At 41.2% G+C, this 12266-nt stretch overlaps 1 protein-coding gene across 11 annotated transcripts in view; it reads right to left on the minus strand.

The window, feature by feature from the left end:
• lrrc7 (leucine rich repeat containing 7) overlaps positions 1-12266 on the minus strand; it is a 117684-nt gene that overhangs the window by 70938 nt on the left and 34480 nt on the right. The gene's annotated exons all lie outside the window — the stretch shown is intronic.

Genomic DNA, 12266 nt, shown 5'->3' on the forward strand with positions numbered 1-12266 from the left:
GGTGAATTAAAGTCGACCTATCAGAATTTTAGTATAGCCAGATTGCATCGTCTAATAAATAGACCAGTCGACTGAGGGATTACAGCCCTACATAAGCACACGTGTTTGTTTAATACATCCACCATTTCTTAAAAAAAATATTGAAAATTAACAATAACCCAGGCTTGTTACAAGCCAGCACATCCTTCTGCGCTGCATCTTCTTTATTAAATTCTCCAGATGAAAGACATATCAATAATCTATATCACTTTTACCTAGATCACTTGTATACCTAGAGAACTGTACAGGGTATGTATTTAGCGCGTGCGCTAGTGCAAAACCGTTTCAGAAGACTCTGCTCATTGATTAAAAGCTGCATGATGAGAAATCTCTTTAATGAGCACTGCATCTTCATATCAACCTCTTGCCATCTCAGCCAAGAGACCGATGGAGCAGCATGTCCCAAATACATCAGTACTATGACCACAGCTGAACTGACCAACGGGCTGCAATTTAATTCAATTTTCCATTTTCTATGTATTGTTATTACTATATTATTATCGTAGTGATGCAATTGTCTGACGTGATTATTAAGAAACACAGGCTAAAACATTTGTCTTCACAACTGAAATGTGCACAAGTAACAAGTTTTAAGACTTTCGTAATGATTCAGCGTGAAAAAGCAGACCTTGTCATTGATGATATGACTAAATCAATGGTTAAATATCAGCACACAGGCTGTTAAACATTCTGTTCCTATTAGCTACTTGAAATGCAGCTGCTTGATTGTGCCCTCAAACCCCATTGATGCAACAGCTAAATATGCAAGACACAGTCGACTAAAAATAACAGCCTTTTCGTCAAGAGAGCAGCGAGAGAAAGAGAACGTTGTCCATAAGAATTAGGCCAGTACTACAATGGCAGGGATGGTGACAAACACTGGAAATGAATGGGAGAGTTCACAGCATGGCACAAACCACAAAAAAAAGATGATGAGACAGAACAGGCACATGCATTTCTTAACTTAACTCATACAGAATATATTTCACGCCACAAGACAATAAAGTAACACAATCACAAGAAGCCAAATTTAGCAAAGTCTCTTGGCATTGGGGCAGATGTAAAAGCTTAAAGGGATTGTGACATGAAAAACACATTTTTCTTGATTTTTTGTGTTTTGTTGGGTGTCTTGACATCAATTACACCCAAAAAACAACAAACTTTTAACATTCAGTGTATTGTGTGCTTTCTGGGATTTTCCGCATAACTGTGCAAAAACGGCTCATCTGGTTTGGTGGCGGATCGTTACGTATAGATCCGCTAAGTCACCGCCCCCTCCACCCAGCTCCCTGCCTCCGCTCCTCTCCAGCGCACCATAAAGGCTGATTTATGGTTCTGCGTTACACCGACGCAGAGCCTACGGCGTAAGGTTACGCGGCGACGCGCACCATACGCTGACCCTACGGCGTAGGCTCTGCGTCGATTTAACGCGGAACCATAAATGAGGCTTAACAAGGAGCTGTTTAGAGCCTCTTTTGTTCTAATCACCGGAGGAAAACTGCTAAGAAGACCCGCGGCCACTGACTGGACTTAAGATAAGGGGACAGTGCTGCTTGCATGCCTTTATTTTTATGATTGTTTGCTGTGGTTCGCCCTCCTGCTTTTCCGTGCATGCTTCGCCTGTCGCTCTCGGCTTAATGTCGCGTTCCATTTACCTCGGAAATCGGAACTGGGAATAGCAGCCATCTTTGAATGGTAACTCGGGGGTGGTGAAGCTTCTCTCACTTTCCCAGTGGGAAATCCCACTTCGAGGGGCGTTTCAGTTGAAAATTCCGACTGGGAACTAGTAAATCCCCACTTCCGAAGACAAATGGAACGCGGCATAACTCTCCGACGCCGCTGTGAGCGTATGGCTGGAGGAGGAGGAGGTTTGGAGGAGGAGCGGAGCAATGATTGACAGGAAAGGGGGGAAAGGAAGCATTTTTCACGGGGCAAAAAAACACTGTAATAAAAAGCCAGGAAAAGAGTACTAGAGTGAAGTTTTTCTTGTTACACTCTTTTAGACACATTTGAGGGATGTTGGCCAAGACTTTTAATAGTGTTAAAAGCATGTTAAAAATGATGTCACAATACCTTTAAATTTTCATTTTTGGCAACACATAGTGTTCTGTTATTGTGAATGAATGTAAGGATGATGATGTATGTCCAAATTTCAGTCTCCATGGTGACCACCCCCGCCCCCCCTCCCGACAAAACAAAAAAAAAAAAACAAGTGTAAAAGAAGAGAAGAAAGAAGTAGGAGGAGAGTAAGAGTGAGCTGGCACCAACAGGGTCAAACTAGGAAGTGAGTGTGGTTGGCTGGGATGGCTCTCGCTGCAGCTATGGAAACAGCATGACAGAGCAGACTGGCTCTGCAGAGGAAGCAGTGCATGTGCAAAGCTCTCTTTGCATCCGTACTATGATGAAGCTATTAAAACTGGATGTGTTTTTCTTTTCCTTTTTTGGATAAGATACGTAGCTGCAACCTTCATTCCCACACACAGACCCAAACACACATCTACAGGCATGAGTGCAAAACAATTCACATTCATAATGTCGTAAATTGTGCTAATACCATAACCATAAGGGCTCAAACAGAGCATAACTGGATGTATGAAGAGATACAGAGAGAGGTCCAGTTGCCATCTGTTCAAGCATTTGGGATTAGCATTACCTGGATGATTGAGAATCTACACAGATTGAATGCTAAAATGCTAAATTGCATGTCAAAACCCAGGGAAAAGGACAGGGAAAAGCAGATTATATTTATTAATGTACAGTCCTCTTCCTCTTCTCTGATTCAAAACAACTACACAACGTTTAGGCTCACCTGAACAATTTCGGGGTCTGTGGATGATGGATCCTTCTGAAGTACACTGAGTTCTTCTTGATCTCATCACCAAACTTCACCATAATTTAACAGGTCCAGCAAAAAACTGACAGTTTTAATCTTGCCAAATCAAAACTAAATTAAAAACAACTGAGAGTCCCATAGCAATGAGTCAGTGATACTGGTGTCCCTGAACTTGTTAATAAAAATGATCAGTACTGCATGTTGCAACAATTTTTTTTGTGACAGAACTGAAGGACAATAAATGCTGCATCCTCTTCAGTCATAGTGTGGAAAAAGCAGCTTCTTCAGCAAAGGAGCCATGATTGGCAACCTTCGAAAAATGGTGTTGATTTTCAAAATACTACAGCCAAACTCATTACTCTGGAGCTCCAGAAATATTCATTAATTTGTAAACCTTGAGTGAGAATTTAAATGAATTCAAATTTCAATACACTTGTTTTTATTGGGTTTTAGCGTATAGTCCAACATTGTGGAGATACAGCCTACATGTCTGAAAAGTGAAGCCACTGCCTGATACCTGCATCTGTTTTTTATACCAGCAGGGGATACTGTACCTGCTCCGATTACAAAAATAAACATTTGAACAATCCATGGGAAAATAAATAAAACTGCTTTCTTTTTTTCTTTGTTCTGATTCTGATTTATTTTTTATCAAACTGCTTTCTTAAAGTACGACGGAGTATTAGGGCCAAACTAAGACAAAAAACATTGGAAATTACGAGAATAAAGTCATAATATAATGGGAATAAAGTCGTAAAATTACGAGAATAAAGTCGTAATGTTGCGAGAATAAAGTCGTAATAGAATAAAGTCGTAATATTATGAGAATAAAGTCATAATATTACGAGAATAAAGTCGTAAAATTACAAGAATAAAGTCGTAAAATTACGAGAATAAAGTCGTAATGTTGCGAGAATAAAGTTGTAATATTATGAGAATATAATTTATGAGAACTCTAACAGGAAGAGCTTCTTCTCCCTGTGTTAAAATGAGGAATATTGAGCATCTTGTGAAGTTATATTTATATATTTATAATATATTACGACTTTATTCTCGTAATATTATGACTTTATTCTCGTAATTTTACGACTTTATTCTCATAACATTATGACTTTATTCTCATAATTTTACGACTTTATTCTCGTAATATTATGACTTTATTCTCGTAATTTTACGACTTTATTCTCATTGCATTATGACTTTATTCTCGTAATTTCCTTTTTTTGTTTTTTTGTTTGGCCCTTATACTCCGTCGTACTTAAAGCCATTTCAGATCTATTCTAACGATGGATTACTATCATTTTGAATATAATTATCCCTTATTTATAATCGTATTTTGAACTTGCCTTCTCTTTTGCACATGCTTTTATATTTTTAGAAAAAAACTTAAACTACCAGCTTAAAGTACCGGCTGCAAATGTGTTTTCCTTTTGCTTCCTTCTGCCTTTTGCATGAGAGCAGTCGACGTAGTGTCCCTGGTACGAGTCCCGAATTTCACCTAAAGTGGTCGTGTGTCTTTTCTCTTCCTTCTGCTCTTTGTTCAAGCTTCCGGATGTGTTTGCGTCTAAATGTGTGCGTCCTGTCCTCCAGGAACCGGCGGGAGAGGGTGAAGTGCCCCGAGTGGCACAACAGCCACCACTTCACGTGCAGCCTCTCCATCGCCATAGCAACCACTGCCATAGAGACCGTCTCTAAGGAGCTGGGTGTATTTTTATTCATTCTCTCTGTCATAAAACAGAGCATTTACTCAGTGGGCGATCGCGCCACATTTGGCGACGCTTAACGTAGTCTCAGATGTATCAGACTCTTTTATAGCACCTGAATAAGTGCTTCAGAGTAGGCTGCAGAGCTCAAGCAGCTCGCTACACTCACTAACAGTTGAAAGGAAAAAGAGAAATCACACGCTGCCACATTACAGCGCATGAATTAACGGAAAAAACAGAGGAACATAAAGGCTCATCTAGTTTTAAAATTACTCGTGAAAGTGACAGAAGAAGAGAATGCAAAAGTCTTGTTTCGCATCCCGGTGCTCCACGTTGTCAGACAAATCTCCAAGCAGCGTGACCGTGTGTAAGCATGTGCATGAGGCCACAACTGTATGTTGAAGGCAATTTGCTAAATAGAACCATTTTGTTTTATCTCTTAGTATTCAATAAACAGGCGGTTACCTGCACCGACATGTACATGCAAGCAAACAGGCTGGCTTCTGTTCTGAGCCAGCAACTTAATCATTGACAAATGTTCTGTTGAAAAAGACAGGCTTTTTTCCTAAGCAGAGATCAGCAGACGTATGCCTCAATAAAGCGCTGTCAGAAGTCACTCTGCTGCGGAGGAATAAGAAAGTGATATTGCCATGTGAAGGAGAGGTGCATCTCTACGGGAATGATTTTGATAATGAGCACTGAGCTTGATAATCTGGGTATTTTAATGCTTAAATCCAAAGCAATTTAGAATATCCTCAAGCCACATGTCACGTTAACAAGACTAAGCATAGACAATTCCAGCGGCTCTCATTTCTAAACACAGTATGTCTCAAATGCAATCGTTAGGGAAATATTGGTCAACATGAAAAAGTTAAACTCACGTTTAGGGGGAAATTTCTAAACTTCGTTTTTTACTATAACCACATTTACATTAGGCATTTAGGTTATGCTTATTTTCACTGTGCATAACAAATGCATCCCTAATCAGCTGCTTGTTACCTGCGAATCACGTTTTCTGTGCCGCTGTGCACCCTCAAGCATTTTAACACAAATATGCTTCATGGGAAATATGAATACTCCCAGAGTGTGTGATGAAGCCTACTGAACAAGAAGTCTTCTCATCACTCTCATCTGTTAACCTCCAACCAAAACACAAGCAAACAAAACATGGTACAGGTTGTGGACTTTTTTTCTGCTTAAGAACCGCAAGCTCTTACACTTTGAATGCATCACAAACAAAAATGTGAATACATTTAAATTATCATTAAGCAATGCCAATTAAGTCACATGGAATGAATGGGGCCTAGCAGCTATAAAATAGGCCATAAGTTCCTCTGAATTGGCCCTGTAGTTTAGGCCTTGTTAAGTTTAGATGGCTAAAACAGCTTGACTAATGTCAGCAAAGATTCGTCTCTAAGATTCACGCTAGAGTCTTGGTAGACGAGCTCAGGTCAGGTGCTTTGGATTTCACATCGTTCCAGAGCTGCTGTCATGGAACGTGAGTCTGTGTTTGGATGTTTTCATTTTTCTAACGAGGACGGCGTCTCAGAGCATGATAGCAGAGTCTCGCTGGATCACTCCCCGAGTGTTTTCACAGTTGCTGTCAGCCCGAGGTGCCCGGTGGTGAGGCTCCAGGTGGCACGTCTGTAAAACCCAATGACCCCCTCAACAACAACACTAAAAATAACAATTGGCCGACACAACAAAACACAGAACAGCTGACAGTTCTCCTGCACCCGAGATGTGGCAATCAATTATGCTCAGATGCATGAATGAACAAAAACACAAATATACCAAGTGGGTCAAACTGTTACACAACCTTGGGGTTCTGCCACAAGATGACCGGAAAAGGTGTTTCCAGCCAAAGGAGACAACAAAAAAAAGAAGCGCTGCGTAACAGAGAACAAGCAACAACACAGGGAGTCATATTGTAGGACAGGAACATAATCTGGGCTACTGCAGCAAATTTATCGCATAGCGTGTCGTTCATCAAGAAAAAAACAATAAATACTAGCTGTTATCCTCTCTGGAGCAACATTTTTTATGATTTTTGGTCCTGTTTTAGATGACATAATAATACTGTAATAAATGTGGAGCATGTGAAAAGAAGAACAGCACATGTCACCTTGAAACAAGCCAAAACTATCATATAGTATGTATTCTACTCATCTATTCATTATCTATCCCTGCTTATTTACAGCAACAGTATATTCACAGGTCTGCTTAAAAAGTCAATCAGACCAGAATGGTCTGCCCGAGTTCTCATCAGAACGAAGAAAGTGGACCACATCGCTCAAGTTCTGAGGTCCTTAAACTGGCTCCTCCTGTCTCAGAGAATATACTTTAAAACAATTCTGTTCTGTTCAGTTTATGAATCACTGAATGGTTTGGGACCGAAATACACCAGAGACTTGTTGTTGCCATATCGACCATTCAGACATCTCAGTTCTCTCAAGTCCGCTCTGTGTCCCCAGAATCAGAACAAAACACGGAGAGGCAGCATTCAGCTTTTATGCTCCAGAGATTTGGAACAAACTTCCCGAAAACTGCAGCAACGCTGAAACCCTCAGTTCCTTTAAATCAAGGTTAAAAACTCATTGACTGAATTATTTAAGCCCTTCGGAATTTACATCTAAACTATGTTAATTTAAAATCTATACTTTAACTCTAGCCTAAGTCTAACTTTTGTTTATTATGCCTCCCTTTTTCTTTTCCTCTCTCTCTCTTTATCATGTAAAGCACTTTGAATTGCCTCGTTGCTGAAATGTGTGATACAGCTAAAGTTGCCTTGCCTTATTTCTATTCAGGGTCATTGGGATCTGTTTGTTCCAGCTCTCTTCAGAGGAAAGGCAGCGGTCGCCCCGGACAGGTCGCTCGTCCATCACAGGGTACAATCCACTAAGGAATTGTAACTTAATTGAGTCTACCAGTCTAAAGTTTTAGACCACTCCAATTTTTACTGTTTTTTTTTTAAATTAAAATGTAATCAATTAAATTCCATTCATTAGCTTCAAATGGTACAATGTTAAGTGCTAAACTGCCAGAAGTAAATAAATAAAAAAAGTTAACCAAAACTGAAAAATAATTTACAGATTTGAATTATACATCAGTGTGTGACATCACTGGTTCTCCACCAGGAAAGGGTGGCGTGCCTTCTCCGGGTGGGTGGAGAAGTCCTGCCTCAGGTGGAGGAGTTCAAGTATCTCTGGGTCTTGTTCACGAGTGAGGGAACGGTGGAGCGTGAGATTGACAGACGGATCGGTGCAGCGTCCGCAGTAATGCCGTCGGTGTACCGGACCGTCGTGGTGAAGAAGGAGCTGAGTCGAAAGGCGAAGCTCTCGATTTACCGGTCAATCTACGCACCTACCCTCACCTATGGTCACGAACTTGGGTAGTGACCGAAAGGACGAGATCGCGGATACAAGCGGCCGAGATGAGTTTCCTCCGCAGGGTGGCTGGACGCTCCCTTAGAGATAGGGTGAGGAGTTCGGTCACCCGGGAGGAGCTCGGAGTAGAGCAGCTGCTCCTTCACATTGAGAGGAGTCAGTTGAGGTGGCTTGGGAATCTGTATCGGATCCTCCTGTACGCCTCCCTAGGGAGGTGTTCCAGGCATGTCCCTCCGGGAGGAGACCCCGGGGAAGACCCAGGACACGCTGGAGAGACTATGTCTCTCGGCTGGCCTGGGAACGCTTCGGACTCCCCTCGGAAGAGCTGGTGGAAGTGTCTGGGTGAAGGAAGTCATGGAGGGCATCTCTGCTGGGAGGGCATCTCTGCTGGGACTGCTGCCCCCGCGACCCGGCGGACGATAGATGGATGGATGGATGTGTGACATCAACTGTCAACCATGGAGGTGGAAGCGTGGGGGTCTGGGGCTGTTTTGCTGGATCCAGGGTCGGGTACTTGTACAGATTAAGGGGCAATTTGAACAGAAACGGCTACCATGGCAGACCACTGGAGAACCATGCAGTACTATCTAGTATGCACTTAGTTGGTCAGGGGTTCGTCCTACAGCAAGAAAAGGACCCAAAATAAGTCCAAGCTATGTCAGATCGACCTTAAGGAAAAAGGAATAAGATAGTAAGCTTGAAAACATAAAGTTGCCAGCTCAGTCTTGAGATTTAAACCCCATCGAGCTGGTTGGGATGAACAGGACAGAAGACTAAAAAAAAAGCATCCTACAAGAGTCACGCATTTATTGAAACCTCTGCAACAGAGTTGAGAAGAACCTTCTGAAGAATATTTGATTTCTATAGTTAAAAGAATAAGTGTGTTCAAAGTTTGATGAGTCAAAAGTTCAGAATACATTTTGGTTCATAAATTGTTTCCATGATTTATCTTGCTTTTTCTTTATAAAGGTCAATTGTTAATGCTCTATGCTTTCATTTTAGAGCCCAATGAGAAAATGCATGAATTTCAAAAACAAACAAGAAAAACTGGGGTGTTCTACAAATTTTGACCGGTAGTATATCTAAATATATGCATTGGCTCAGGTGGTAGAGCGGGTCATCCAATAATTGAAGAATTGGCGGTTCGAACCTTGCTGCCCCCTGTCATCTAATGCTGTTTTCTTGGGCAAGACACTTCTCCCTCCTCGCCTCCACTAAGGGCATCACTGGTGTGTGAATGTTGTATGAATGTTCCAGTGATGGTCGGAGAAGTTGTTAGGTGCAGATTGGCTGACAAGTTTCCATCAGTCTGCCCCAGGGCAGCTGTGGCTGCACATGTCGTTTACCACCACCAAGTATGAATGAGGGGTGAATGAATGATGAAAACATTTTGAGTGCTTTGAGTTCCCAGAAAAGTGCAATCTAAATGTAAATCCATTATTATTATTATGTATACTGGATATTTTTTGAGAGAGACTGCAGGAACAGAACAATGAAGATGCCATCCATCCATCCATCCATCCATCCATCCATCAGTCCATCCAACAACTTCCACTTATCATTGGGGCAGCAGCCTTAGCAGAGAGGCCCCGACCTTTGTCTCTCCAGCCACATCCTCTGGCCCTTCTGGGGAATACCAAGACGCTCCCAAGGCAGCCCAGAGACATGATCTCTCCAGCATGTCCTTGGCCTGCCTCAGGTCTTTTCCCAGTTGCACATGCCAGGTGTCACCGTGACGCCGTCGTGAACCCTTCGGACTTCTCCGTCACTCCATTTCGCCGCGGTGCAGTACCCCCCGTGACCGCTAGTTAGCGATCTTTTCCTGAATGGTTTATCCGACTTTGTCCGATCACAGTGAATCAAAGAGTTAAAGACAACTATTGTGCAAAAAAACAAAACAAAAAAATCACACATACACGAAGAAAAGAGCGCTGAAAGTTCAAGACTGCTTCAAACCGGATATGCGTTGCTTCCAAGCGAACCAATCACAGCCCTCTCTGTCTGCGTGTGGTCTGCGTCGCCTCGACGCGTAGTTACAATTTTCGGGAGGTGCACGTCAGTGACAGCGTCACTGACGTACGCATCGACGCAGACCACACGCCGTAGGCACGGCGTCGTTTTGACACAGAACCATAACTCAAGCTTTAGCTCAACTGTCCCGTCTCAGTGTGGAGGAGGAAGAACTCTGAATCTCTCCTTAATGACAGAATGTCTTCTTTCAGCCACTTGTACCCACCATGCATTGTTTCACAGTTTGTGACCATAGGTGAGGGTTGGAACATAGATTGACAGTTAAAAAGAATGCCTTGCCTTTTGGGTCAGCTCTCTTTCTTCACCACAACAGACTGGTAAAGAAGTCTGCATGACTGCAGACACTCCACCTCCTTCTGTCAATATCCCGCTCTATTCTTCCCCTATTCATGTTTTCGCCCTTTTCTGACTAAAAATCATACTCTTGGAAGTGAAATTCTCAATTCTGCTGCGCACTGCAGTGAACTGCAGCAGAGACTGAAGTTCTTGGCTCGATGATGCCAGCCAGATCACCTGCAAAGAGCAAAGATGCACCAATCCGGACCCCCTGTTTTTAGATGACACGCTCCTTCCTGAGTTTAATTAACTGACAGTAATCAATAGAGGAAAGTAGGGAATACAATAATGACCTCTTCAAAAAGTTTTACTGCATACATTTTTGCTTTTTGCTGAGGCAGCAATTGTAAAAAGTTGGAATAATGACTCTTCAAAAGTCAAATCATCTGATTGGATAAGCTATTTCATTCACGAGGAGGGGCTTCCCTAGACAAGGGTGGGCAGCAAGGTCATCGTATGCTGTGTGCAGTCTTAAATGACTGATTTTCTTGTCAGTGTTTTCTACATCAATTAAACAACAGCAAGTTTTCTGTTCCACCTGAATGAAGTCTGATTGATCGAGACACATCTGGCACGATGTTAATTATACCCGATGCAATGTGTTGATGTAACTATAGAAAACAGAGTTGGAAACAAACAAAAACAGTGAGCAGACCAAAGTCTGGAGAGGACTGTTAAAGCTGCACATATATACATCCAACACACTGTTCAAACCGTATAGAAGTCAAGCAGGTGGTAAACAAAATACAAAGATTTGTGACTGCGGCTTCCAGCCTTCAGCTGAAGTGACAGGTTTTAAACCCCATAAGCCATATACACATAATTATGTGACTGCCTGAATTCACACAGAATCGGTCAGAATCTGTCGATCTCAATCAGGATCCTTTAGTCTGTTCAACTGTCTTGAACTCCGAGTATAGACCACATGGAACAAAGAACTCACAAAGCTTCAGACAACAGTGATCAAAACTCATCGATAGCGCTTGTTTTACTTTAAAGTGGCCAGGAAATTTTGATTGTTAGTGATTTTCAGTATAATTAAAAAGACGTGTGTAAGGGGATATCTAGCTCATATAGTTCTAGGGCTGGGCGATATATTGAGATTTTAATATATATCGATATATTTTGAAACGCGATATGGTACGAGACAATATCGTTTATATCGATTTAAAAAAAATAAATATTTTTTTTAATTTATTTTTTATTTTTTTATTTATTTTTTTATGATTTTGATATAGATTATTTTGTGACAAATTGACTTGAATGTTTTATTTGAGATTTGCACAAATGTTTTGTTATTTGCACAACTGTCAACCTCAGTGGAAAAGTCTGCCTGTTACTGTCTACATTGTATTAATTGCACAGTGTATTTTAATTTAATTGTTATGCAGGGAAGGGATATTTGTTTAATTTTATTCAAGAAGCATTTTTATTCTATATATGCAGGCAGTTTATTTTTATTTCATTTGTTTTATACATTTTGATATTGTGCAGACCTCTGTTAAAAAAGGTACCTGTGTGACATTTGGCACGAGGCTTTGTATTAAAACTGACTGTTTTTTTAAGGGTTTGCCTCAGAAAAAAATTAAGCTAACAGAGATGCTATGCTATAATGCTTTAGGGGAAACCCCAATTATGGCACACAAAAAATATCGATATATATCGAGTATCGCCATTTAGCTAGAAAATATCGAGATATGACTTTTGGTCCATATCGCCCAGCCCTAGGGGGAAACCACCAATTACGCTGCGTAAAAAATATCGAGATATATATCGAATATCGCCATTCAGCTAAAAAATATCGAGATATGACTTTTTGTCCATATCGCCCAGCCCTATATAGTTCATGGACCTAGTACTCTCTGCAGATCAAAGAAAAAGTATAGCAGTTATCTAATGTTTTGGGAAATTACACGACAAAGTAAAAGTTAATCTAAA

The sequence above is a fragment of the Cololabis saira genome, chromosome 13, assembly GCF_033807715.1.
Source record: "Cololabis saira isolate AMF1-May2022 chromosome 13, fColSai1.1, whole genome shotgun sequence".
NCBI lineage: Eukaryota > Metazoa > Chordata > Actinopteri > Beloniformes > Belonidae > Cololabis > Cololabis saira.